Source organism: Trachemys scripta, chromosome 11 (assembly GCF_013100865.1).
Source record: "Trachemys scripta elegans isolate TJP31775 chromosome 11, CAS_Tse_1.0, whole genome shotgun sequence".
Lineage (NCBI taxonomy): Eukaryota > Metazoa > Chordata > Testudines > Emydidae > Trachemys > Trachemys scripta.
This window is the reverse complement of record NC_048308.1, coordinates 21,772,500-21,785,822: the sequence shown is the minus strand read 5'-3', so window position 1 is coordinate 21,785,822 and position 13,323 is coordinate 21,772,500.

The following is a 13,323-nucleotide window of genomic DNA, read 5'->3' as shown; positions in this document are numbered from 1 at the left end:
TAACACTGCACATGGAAACAAGGGCACCTATTTTTGGCTTTTTACGCAAGTGACTTTATGAATTATACCCATGCAGGAGATTTCAGCTACTATTTTATTATAATGTTTCCATGTGTCAGCCCTTCCAGTTTTGGTTCACAGAGGGTTCAAGTGTTTTTCTTTTTACCAGTTAACATGAATATGCAGAGCCTGAAGTCTGAAGAGGCTTGCTTTTAAACAAACTCAGTTTTCCTGTGGTTAAAACTTGTTGTAAACTCCTGTGTAAGATTCATATCTGACCGTTTCTTTCCAACTTCGCACTGGTTAATACAAGATTGGATGGCACCAGAAATGGAACTAGACTTCAGCTGTGATGCAATAAGTAGAACTCTGATTTCACGAGAACAAATTTTCCTTTCTAAAACTGAGCTATAATTTACTATCTACCATTATGATGAGAGTTTCCCCTAAGGGGGGGAATTACACAGGAGAATTAAGCCTCTGCCAGTCTGCATGGTAAAGACATCCGAGTGGATATATAAAATAAGTTACAATGGGCTGATTTCCCCCTCCCAGTGGGAAAAGAAAAAGAAAGAAAGATAAAACCCTGTGGTTTTCATCTCAGGAGAAGGAAATTTTAGCACAGAAATTTCCTCACATTGTTCCATCAAATGAGAGAGGGTAGGTGTGAGAATAGGGGATAGAGGTTTCCTTGGTATCTCTCCCCCACCCCCACCTGCAGTATAACAGGCCATGAAGTCTGGTCAGATACCTAGGACAGAAGAATCCCATGCACTGCTACAGACTAGGGACCGAATGGCTAGGTAGCAATTCTGCAGAAAAGGACCTAGGGGTCACAGTGGACGAGAAGCTGGATATGAGTCAACAGTGTGCTCTTGTTGCCAAGAAGGCTAACGGCATTTTGGGCTGTATAAATAGGGGCATTGCCAGCAGATCGAGGAACGTGATCGTTCCCCTTTATTTGACATTGGTGAGGCCTTATCTGGAATACTGTGTCCAGTTTTGGGCCCCACACTACAAGAAGGATGTGGAAAAATTGGAAAGAGTCCAGCGGAGGGCAACAAAAATGATTAGGGGTCTGAAGCACATGACACATGAGGAGAGGCTGAGGGAACTGGGATTGTTTAGTCTGCAGAAGAGAAGAATGAGGGGGGATTTGATAGCAGCCTTCAACTACCTGAAGGGGGGTTCCAAAGAGGATGGAGCTTGGCTGTTCTCAGTGGTGGCAGATGACAGAACATGGAGCAATGGTCTCAAGTTGCAGTGGGGGAGGTCCAGGTTGGATATTAGGAAACACTATTTCACTAGGAGGGTGGTGAAGCACGTAGGGAGGTGGTGGAGTCTCCTTCCTTGGAGGTTTTTAAGGCCCGGCTTGACAAAGCCCTGGGTGGGATGATTTAGTTGGGAATTGGTCCTGCTTTGAGCAGGGGGTTGGACTAGATGACCTCTTGAGATCCCTTCCAACCCTGATATTCTATGATTCTATGGATCTACAGGGGGCTGCATTGATCCTGAGGGATCCAAAGGATACCATGGAAGGCCTGTGCCTCTGCTGAAATTCACTGTAGCCACACCTAGGGGTTAAAGAGGAACCCATACCACAGTGGAGGGTCAGCAGAAAAGATAATTCAGCCCCAGACAGTATTATCATTTTGTGTAAACTCTATGGGGCAGATCAAAACAATATGTGTCCTGTCTGGCCAAATTCCAGTTCTGGTTCAGTTCCCCAGTCCAGAGAAGGGGCCTCCAGAGGTGACACAGAGCTGCAAAAGCAGCTTAGACCATAGTGGGGAGGACAGGGAGGATAAAATAAGAGCACAAATGGTTGCCTCTGTGTGCAGTGCAATTGCAGATCTGTGGAGTACAATAACTCACAATATACTGACATGTAAATTCATGTTAGTTCATATATGTCATGTAAGACCAATATCTAATCTATTGTATAATACATAGTATTAACAGCTACACTATATTACGTACATTTTTGCTCCATGGTGGAGGAATACAGAGTCACTAAGACTCAGCCCTGAGGCAGCAAAACAGTTCTGATCTTGGCAAAACAAATGTCCTATTGTAAAGCTGAGATATAACTATGTCAGCCAAAATCTAAAGTAATTATGAGACTTTCCACTAACTGGGGAATTACAGGAGTGTGTAGGTTTCTGCCCTGAATACACAGTCTAGGTTTTAGCTGTCAAATAATTCATATCTAAGGGAAATTTTCCCTTGTAAATCTGAAATATTTTACATGAGCATTAGGGTACATAAGAACCTAAGAATGGCCATATTGGGTCAGACCAAAGGTCCATCTAGCCCAGTATCTTGTCTTCCGACAGTGGCCAATGCCAGGTGCCCCAGAGGGAGTGAACAGAACGGGTAATCACCAAGTGATCCATCCCTGTCACTCTTTCCCAGCTTCTGGCAAACAGAGGCTAGGGACACCATCCCTGTCCATTCTGGCTAATAGCCATTGATGGAGCTATCCTCCATGAATTTATCTAGTTCTGTTTTGAACGCTGTTACAGTCTTGGCCTTCACAACATACTCTGGCAAGGAGTTCCACAGGTTGACTGTGTGTTGTGTGAAGAAATACTTCCTTTTATTTGTTTTAAACCTACTGCCTATTAATTTCATTTGGTGCCTCCTACTTCCAAAATTTCTTTCTTGAGTGGTAACAGCCAATTTAGACCCCATCATTTTATATGTATAGTTGGGATTATTTTTTCCATTGTGCATTACTTTGCATTTCTTAGCATTGAATTTAATCTGCCATTTAGTTGCCCAGTCACCCAGTTTTGTGAGATCCCTTTCAGGGCCGGCTCCAGGGTTTTGGCCGCCCCAAGCAGCTAAAAGAAAAAAAAAAGCCGCAATCGCGATCTGCGGTGGCAATTCAGCGGGAGGTCCTTCGCTCCGAGCGGGAGTGAGGGACCGTCCGCCAAATTGCCGCCGAATATCTGGACGTGCCGCCCCTCTCCAGAGCGGCCGCCCCAAGCACCTACTTGCCAGGCTGGTGCCTGGAGCCGGCCCTGATCTCTTTGTAGCTCTTCGCAGTCTGCTTGGGATTTAACTATCTTGAGTAGTTTTGTATCATCTGCAAATTTTTCCATCTCATTGTTTACTCCTTTTTCCAGATCATTTACGAATATGTTGAATAGTACTGGTCCCAGTACAGAGCCCTTGGGGAAACCACTATTTACCTCTCTCCATTCTGAAAACTGACCATTTATTCCTACCCTTTGTTTCCTATCTTTTAATCAGTTACCAGACCATGAGAGAACCTTACCTCTTATCCCAGGACTGCTTACTTTGCTTAAGAGCCTTTGGTGAGGGATCTTGTCAAAGCTTTCTGAAAATCTAATTACACTATATCCATTGGATCCCCCTTGTCCACATGCTTGTTGACCCCCTCGAAGGAGTCTAGTAGATTGGTGAAGCATTATTTCCCTTTAAAAAAACCATGTTGACTCTGCAATTTCACATTTATTATTGTTTAGTTTATCAATTTGTTCCCAAGCCTCCTCTAATGGCAGCTCAATCTGGGACAGTTCCTCAGATTTGTCACCTAAAAAGAATGGCTCAGGTCTGGGAATGTCCCTCAGAAGACCGATGCAAATAATTAATTTAGTTTCTCCACAATGGCCTTATTTTCTTGAGTGCTCCTTTAGCATCTCGAGGAGTCCGGTGACACCTTAAAGACTAACAGATTTATTTGGGCATAAGCTTTTGTGGTTAAAAAGCCACTTCTTCAGATGCATGGAGTGAAAATTACAGAAACAGGAATAAATATTTATTGGCACATGAAGAGAAGGGAATTACCCTGGGGATGAGGGGTTTGGGGTGACGGAGGGGGCTCTGGGTTTTGGGGGGCACAGGGCTGAGTAGGGTGACCAGATGTCTCAATAAAATTGGGACTGTCCCGATATTTCGGTGTCTGTCCCGCGTCCCAACCTCAGCCTACAGGACTCGGGTTTTTTTTTTTTTTGCTCTGCCGGCAGGCACCCCACCCTCCCATGTGTCCTGATATTTTCTTCCCCTCATCTGGTCACCCTAGGGCTGGGGCAAGTGGTTGGGGTGCGGGCTTACCTTGGGTGGCTCCCAGTCAGCGGTGCAGCGGGACTAAGGCAGGCCCCTGCCTTTCCTGGCTCCCTGCTGTGCCCCAGAAGCAGCCAGCAGGTCTGGCTCCTAGACGGGGGAGAGTGAGAGGCAGGAGGCTCCACACACTGATCTTGCCCGCAGGCACATACACCCCCAGCTCCCATTGGCCGCGGTTCCCAGCCAATGGGAGTGTGGAGCCAGTGCTCGGTGCATGCAGGGGCAGCACACAGAGCTCCGAGGCCCTCCCATATAGGAGCTGGACCTGCTGGCCGCTTCCAGGGCACAGTGCGGTGCCAGGACAGGTAGAGACTAGCCTGCCTTAGCTCTGCAGCACCGCCAACTGGACTTTTAATGGTCAAAAACTGGAAACCTGGCAACCTTATATGAGAATCAAAAAGACACAAAGATTGGAAAAATGTTTGTTTTTTCTGACTTTGCCAGCTAGATCAGTGTATCTAAAATAAAGCCTCACTGTGAAAAAATGAGTGAAAGTGGCTTATGCTGAATTTCAGCTTCCTGATCACATTAGATAGACATAGCCAATCAGAGAAAAACAAGAAATGTATGTAACGTCCACCATATGCTGCAACCTATGTGAAGTGACCAAGCAAACAGGCACTGAATTGAAATACAAAGTCAACTGAGGTCTATTAGAAGTTCAGACATCCAAAGACAGAAAAAAGTTTGCAAAACGCTTTTACAGACCATTCATGATCATGAGCAAAATCTGATGCTGGTTTGTGGACACTGTTGGAACTTGAACCAAGGATGATTTCAAGTACTTTCATAGTTCATATAGCTCTGATATTAAACTACAGCTGCATGTCAGTTAGCAGGTCCTTATGTGTTTGAGTGATTACTGCCAAACTGATGGATGAAACTGTGAACACTGTGAATTTGTATTGTAGATGATAATATATTATGTGGTTTTATTTTGTTGCTTTCTTTCTCCAAACCTTTGTTTCAGATGTGACATATTAATGAACTGAATTCTGAACTGGTAAAACAACTATGGTTTAACAACTCTGAGGCCTATATTTATCAACATAGAATAATATTACCCAAATCACAATTTATGTATAAAATACCCTCTGTACTACTAAGCAAAAGAATAATACAAATCCTATAATATTCCTTTACTAAAATAAAATTAACAGAATATTTTCTTAATTGTTTAATGTCTTACTCCTCTCACTTCATTCCTTTCATCCTTATTTTTCTTGTTTTTCTTTATTCATATTTCATCTCTTGAACTCTTTATCTCTTTAATCCCTTATCCTTTATGTTCTTGTTTTATCTCTCATTCCACCATTTTCTTCCATGTTTCTTAAGCCTATCTCCCTTCCCAAGCTAGGCTCCCCAGGCTTCACATGCCCTCTGATCCCTTTTCCCTTTCCCCCAGTTCTGTACCTTTCCCATCTCTTTCATTTTCCTTTCAGCAATCTGCACAGAACAATACTAGAAGTAGAGTTGGCAAGCTGACAAAAAAGAACAGTTGGAAAGAAAAGTTTACTCAAAGAAAGAGACATATTTCTTTTAAAAAAATATCTATGAGAAGGTGTTTGCCAAATCATCTGCTTCTTCAAATGTGGAACTTATAGTAATGCTGTTTCTGCAGTGTTCATGTGGGGGAGGGAACAGGAAGCACTTTCAGGATACCAGATGTCTTGAGTACAGATAGGTGGGATTCAAACGTGCAGCAGGACATCAGTAATTCAGCCACAGGTGTTATTTCTCATCCATCAGTTATACAAAAATAACTATTATTTTACTTCTGTAACTGATGGATGAGAAATACTTCTGTATTTGCACTGGTGTGACTGCTGCTGCAATACTATGTCCAGTTCTGGTGTCCACAATTCAAGAAAGATTATGATCAATTGGAGATGGTTCAGAGAAGAGCCTTGAGAATGATTAAAAGTTAGAAAAATAGTGATAGACTCAAGGAACGCAGTCTATTTAGTTTAAAAAAGAAAAGTTTAAGGGTGACTTGATTATAGTCTATAAGTAAGGCCCTTTTAATTTGCAATTGCGAAAATTGTGGATCCCGCAATATTAGGCTTCCACCGCAATTTTGTCAGCTGGTCAGCTAACACCAGGAGCCCTGACATGTGCGGGGCTGACAGCGAGAGTCCCACCATGCACAAGACTGAAAGCGAGAGCCCCTGTCATTAGCCACTGGGGGCTGACAGCGAGAGTCCTGCCATGCACAGGGCTGACAGTGGGAGCTCCGGACATCAGCCACCCAGGGCTGACAGTGGGAGCTCTGGCTGTCAGCCACTGAGGGCTGACAACAGGAGCCCCGCTATGTGTGGGACTAACAGCGGGAGCCCCACCATCAGTCACCCAGGGCTGACAGCGGGAGTCCTAGCTGTCAGGTGCTCGCAGCTAAAAAGCAGGAAGGCTGCCAGGGCACAGGGCTGACAGTGAGAGCCCCGGCCATCAGTCCCAGGTGGCTGGAACCCGGGGCTCGCACATTCAGCCCCATGCATGGCGGAGCTTGTGCTGTCAGCCCTGTGCATTAATGACTGTAATATAGTGGCAGCAAAATGTCTGGTTATCAAAAAAAAATTAGCATGCATGACATATTTGATTGTTTATATTATTCAAGCAATTTTTTCTTAAGCAAATAGGTCTCTGGCTTTTCCAAATTACTGCAATTAATAAAGGTCCATTATTACTTTTCTGAGATTTTCCATGTCTTGTCTGCAACTCAGCCACAATTATTTGACAATCATCTCACGATTCAAGTAGGGCCTTATCTATAAGTGACTACATGGGAAACAACTATTTAATAATGGGCTCTTCAATCTAGCAGAGGTATAACATGATTCAATGGCTGGAAGTTGAAAGTGGACAAATTCAGACTAGAATTATGGTGTAAACTTTTAACAGTGAAAATAATTAGCCATTGGAACAAACCACTGATAATTTTAAAACCAAGAGTGGATGTTTTCTAAAAGATATGCTCTAAGAATTATTTTTGGGAAGTTCTTTGGCCTCAGTTATACAGGAGGTCAGACTAGATGATCACAATGGTCCCTTCTGGAATCTATGTGAAGTTAACATTAAGGGTTTGGTGTAAAATGTCAAAAGCCAAGAAACTCAGAAGTTGCACATCTTCATTTATCTTGTCTCATTCCAGAAAGGGTATTATATGGAGTCTCCAAATAGTGAGATAGGGTACATGTAGTGATTATTCTCAGGTGACAATGGCAAGATGTACATAAGAACGGCCATACTGGGTCAGAACAAAGGTCCATCTAGCCCAGCATCCTGTCGTCCATCTAGCGCAGCATTCTACCAGGTGCCCCAGAGGGAATGAACAGAACAGGTAATCATCAAGTGATCCATCCCCTGTCGCACATTTCCAGCTTCTGGCAAACAGAGGCTAGGGACACCATCCCTGTCCATCCTGGCTTATAGCCATTGATGGACCTATCCTCCATGAATTTATCTAGTTCTTTTTTGAACCCTGTTATAGTCTTGGCCTTTACAACATCCTCTGGCAAGGAGTTTCACAGGTTGACTGTGCATTATGTGAAAAAAATACATCCTTATGTTTGTTTTAAAACTGCTGCCTATTAATTTCATTTGTTGGCCCCTAGTTCTTATGTTATGAGAAGAAGTAAATAACATTTCCTTATTTACTTTCTCCATGCCAGTCATGATTTTATAGACCTCTATCATATCCCGCTTTAGTTTTCTCTTTTCCAAGTTGAAAAGTCCCAGTCTTATTAATCTCTCCTCATACGCTTAATCATTTTTGTTTCATACCCATAATAATTTTGTTGCCCTTTTCTGAATCTTTTCCAATTCCAATATATCTTTTTTGAGATGGGCGACCACATCTGCACGCAGTATTCAAGATGTGGGCGTACCATGGATCTATATAGAGGCAATGTGATATTTTCTGTCTTATTAACTATCCCTTTCTCAATGATTCCCAACATTCTGTTCACTTTTTTGACTGCCACTGCACACTGAGTGGATGTTTTCAGAGAACTATCCACAATGACTCCAAGATCTCTTTCTTGAGTGGTAACAGGTAATTTAGACCGCTTCATTTTATATGTATAGTTGGGATTATGTTTTCCAATGTGCATTACTTAGCATTTATCAACATTGATAAATTGTAAAGGCATATCAGGACCCCCAGGTCTGAACCCCAAGTCTACAAGGTTTATGGGTGTGGCCACACTCCAACCCTCCACCTTTCATTCTGGTAACAACTGCTTTCCTGGAATCCATGAAGCCCAGCCCCAATTTGAGGCCCTATCCCTGAGGTCCTATTGGTGGAGTCTGGTTGCTGGTTGGCTCACTGACCCTACTTAAGCCAGTAACAGAAAGAGAAAGCTGTCTGAACAACTGGGCTCTACTTTGCTTTGGACTGTGTACACTTTGTGGTACTTGCTCCCACTTCCTGATTTCCTGGCCTGGTGTGACTCCTGGTAGCTGATTTGTGGTTCTGATCTCCAGTTTCTCTCCTGCATCTGACTCCCAGGTATCCTGACTTATGATTCTGATCTCCAGTTTGTCTTCTGCTTCTGACCTTCTGGTATCCTGACACTGCTGTCTCATGACTGCAGACTCTGGCTCTGACTGCTAGGTCTGGCTGCTCATGAGCTATCTGTGATAAGATATCAGGTTCCTGCCTATCACATGGTAGATCTGTGTGGGATTATGAAATAAAAGGGGAAGTTAATGTAAAGGAGGTCACCTTAGGGAAAGGATGTGTCCTCTCCCCTTCTACCTAGCTGAAGCTGGAGAGGCCTTGATTAGTTAGTATCCAGTAGTTTGGGTTGATTTGTTTTGGTTTTGAGTTTGCTTTTGGAAATAAAGCAAGCCCCGAAGAAAGGAATGTGAAGTGACACATGTGTAGGTTACTCTTTCAGTCAGTCTCCATTTCTTGAATTTGCTTGATTTACATGGACTTTTAAGAGTTACAAGAAAACAAATGATTAATTAGGTCAAACTTGGGGCCTTCCAAACTTGACATTGTCCAGCTTACATTGTCATTGACATTGTCCAGCTTACATCACTATGGATTCAGATACAGGAATCTAACAGTTGTGAAGAATAAGTCTGTGTCAACTCTCATGACTGTGTGAAATATTTTTCTCTATTTTTTCTTTTATTAACATACAATCGTCATGTACTATAAGTAGCTCTCTTCCATAACCTCTGCATCATAATTAAACAGTATCCATCAGTGTAATAACTGGGCCACTTTAAAGGTATAATATCTCAATCAGTTATTTTTCAAAACACAAACCAATATGTCTATATCACTGACTAATTGCTTGCTCCTCTTTTATATCAAAGCTATTTTTCACATATACTGACTTTTAAAGGTGCAGGGCAGAAAGCAGCAGAGTTCGGAGTGAATGACTCAAGTAGTGTTTTCTACCCAGGTTACCTATGATCAGTAAATTACAAAAAATGTAAACTAATAAAGTTTGGTATTTTATTGTGGCTTCCTCTGACTACTAGCAGCCCATCCTGTACATCAAAGTTCAGAAAGAACACAATGAGTCACAATCAAAACCAAGAGAATGCTGCATGAACAATTACTGTACATAAATTGCACTCTGGTGTTTCATTTCTGTGCCAACTCATTGGTAACACAGCTCATTTCCTTATTTTTTTCCTGCATTTTTCATCCATAATAGTGAACAGCTCTGTTAATCTGCTCATGGAGCTTGGAATTTTTGTTGGACTTTATGAAGCCCTCTACTGTAACATGTTAGGCTACATCCCATTCTTCTTTAGAGCCATTTGTGCAGGATCCACAACAGCTCTATGTTTCTGCCAGGCTTTTGCTCCACAAGACATCATTATGCATACTTGGAGTGTCTCCTTTGAAATCTAGAATCAAAGTATCTCCCAGAGAAAAATCAGCCCTACATGAGCTCATGCCCCAGCTTAGCAGCTCTACACCATCTGCTGTGAAACCAGTGCAGATCCCTTAATATGTACTACCACTTGCAGAACTATCCTCATGAGCCATCAGCACAGTTCAGAGCAAAGATAGTAGGTCACAAACATCCACTCCTGAATACCGTATAACATAGGGCCAAATTTGTTCCTTCATTTGGTGCTATTGGAACAGTCATAGTGACTGATCATCCTGGAATTTCATTTTACACTGAATCCCTCATGCATTGACTGTGGCTGACACTGTTGATGATAGGCAATATGGGTTAGCGGACAAAGCACTGGACTGGGACACAGAAGATCTGGGTCCTATTCGTGGTTTGGCCACTGGCCTGCTGGGTGACCATGAGCTAGCTACCTCACTGTTCTGTGTCTCAGTTTTCCCATATGTAAAATGGGGATAATGATGCTTACCTGCCTTTGTAAATGATGAAAAACACTCCATAAGCGCTAGATATTATTTCTATTTTGCATCAGAAGCAAACAGGCATGTTGATCTATCATCTACTTTTATATAACATAATATTTGAGGAATGCAAATTCTTTAAGGATGTTGCTGTTTTTGTTAACATGCTGTACGATTTTCATGGGAGGGAAATTAGGCAATGAATTCAAAAGCTAGTTTATTTGCATTGAACAATTACCTATACATTATAAGAGCTCTACGGATTAGCATGTGTTTTAAGAGCTCCACTTTTCACAAGCAACATTGTGAGCTAGAAAAATTTTGATGACAAGCAGCACTAACTGACATTTTTCTCAAGCATTTTGCAATAAGACAAAAAAGTGGGAAGTATGATAACATCAGAATTAGCTCCCTTTCTGAAAAGTTTTGTTAAATCATAATTTTTCCTTTTAGAAAATTAGATAGAATTGCATATATGCTATGTTACTATCTGAAATGTGAAGAGGACAGGAGGTACAAAAAGGATTTTCATATTCTCAGAATAATCACATCATTTTGTATCCAGCTCTAAATATATGTATCTTGAGTAAACATTTCCTTCACTTTTTGTGCCTCTTGTTGTGTGGCCTTTAGCAGATCACTTAACCATTCTCTGCTTCAGTTTATCCATCTGTAAAGTGGGTAGAACAATACCAACCTGCAAGTTGTGCCGCATGGCTTGGTATGATCTAGCAGCTAAAACATAGGGCTTGGGAGTCAGGAGGTGTAGGGCTCTGATCCTGCAGTTGATAACATGTGAACTGGGTTTCGAAATCAACGTGACTTCATTCAGACATAGTACAAGGATGGAGCAAAAAAGGCGTGTCTACATTTTAAATGCTGCAGCTACACTGCTGTAGTGCTGCAATGAAGATGCTACCTACACCAATGGGAGGGCTTTTCTGGTTGGTGTGGGTACTCCACCTCCCCAAGAGGGAGTAGGTAGGTTGACAGGTGAATTCTCCTGTTGATCTAGCGCTGTCTCCATAGGGGGTTATGTCAGTTTAATTGCGTCAGTGAGGGGTGTGGATTTTGCACACTCAAGCAATGTATTATACCGATCTAATTTCTTACTGTAGACAAGGCCTTAGTTTTGACGCATTCACTGACTTTGTGTGTAATTTTAGGTAAGTCACTTATCCACTCTGTATTTAATTTTGCCATCAGTAAAAAGGACTGTAATACATATATATTTCATGGAGGTGCTGTGAGGATTATGGCCTAATCCTGGAAGGAGCTACATGCAGATAGTTCCTTGCACTCACATGGAGCTCATTGAAGTCAACGAGGGTGAAATTAGTGCAGGGGTTCACCCACAGACAGCTCCTTTCAGGATCAGGACTTTTAAAAAAAAGTTTCTGGAAATCCTTGAGTGAAAAATGTTAGTGTATAAAATTGCAAATTATTAATATTTATAAACTACTTTGGCATCCTTGAATGAAACCTACTATAGAGTGTATTATTAATAAATAATAATGTTTTATGTGTGAATTGTGAGAACATTAAGAAATTCAATCTTTCAATCTTTCTCTGCAAAGGAAAGACCTGTACTTTCTCCTTTTCCTCCTTCTCCCACACTAACTAAATGTGGCAGAAAAAAGTAGAAACAGAAAGGGTCATGTTTGGTCCTCAAAATTTGAATATGGTGGTTTTTTTTCTTTGCCACAGATGCTCCATGCCCATCAGCTGCTGTGTTCTTCTGAAAGAGGGAGAGAGAGAATTTGCTAATAACATGGGTAACCTTAAGTGTAGGCATGCATAAAAAATTGCTGAAAATTGAGTTGTGGTACATGTTCTTATTTTAGATTTGCCCTTGTTAACGTCTTTTTAATAAACAGGTGCACACACTTCCCCAAGCTGTCACTGTTGTTTACCCAGTCTGTACACTTTATAAATCTACTAATGGAATAGATCCAATCATCTTAAGGATCTGCTTTAATAACCAGACCCTCAAAGTTTTCATGAAAATACTTTCTTATAGTCCTGCTGGTTGTTTCAATACCAGCTTTACAAGCTTTGTTTTTAAAGATAGCACAAGAATAAGAGGCTTCAGTACAATATTTTGTGTAACATGCTTCATAGACATTTTACAGAGTAACAAATGTGGCAAGGAGAGGAAGAGATAGAGATGAAAGGTAGAGGAAGGGGAAGAAAGGTAGATTTCCAACCAAGTTTTGATATCAAGTACAACACTGATAATACATAGCCATACAAGAAGGCTCCAGATGGCATGAGCTGCGAAGGCGAAAGCTCTTGCACCAACATTATTAAGTTTACTTAAGAAGTGCTCAGGTATTATGGCAATTATACCAGGATAAAGATGAGACTGTAAAAAGGCAGAGAAGAGGCTACCACTATGTGAGTGGCATCACTAAGAAGGCTAATAGTGAGAGACATCAATGAGATAGGCTGGACCGATAATTAAATTACTGATAGCTAAATAGGTAAATATGCTAGTGGTACATTATTAACTGTATTTTTGTCTCATGAGCTTACAAGTCACATCACTGGAGACCAGATATTTCTAGTTGTCCGATTCTGGATGGCTAACACTAATTGCAGACAAGCAGAAAATTGCTGCAAGTAATACCATGGAAAGAGCTCTGCATTTAATTCTGCAGTGAATGAGCTGCTTGTGAAGTGTCAGACTGAGAATTTAATCCTCTATTTATCTACAGAAAAGTTAGGGAAAGGCAGTGGCAATGCAAGCTTCCCCAAACTATCCTGCCTTACTAAGTCCAACTACCCCTGATCTCTAGGGCAATACAGTCTCCATACTTTTTCCATATTGCACCTCTTTGTAGACATTGCCAACAAGGTTGCCAATTGTGATGTTTCTGTTATGT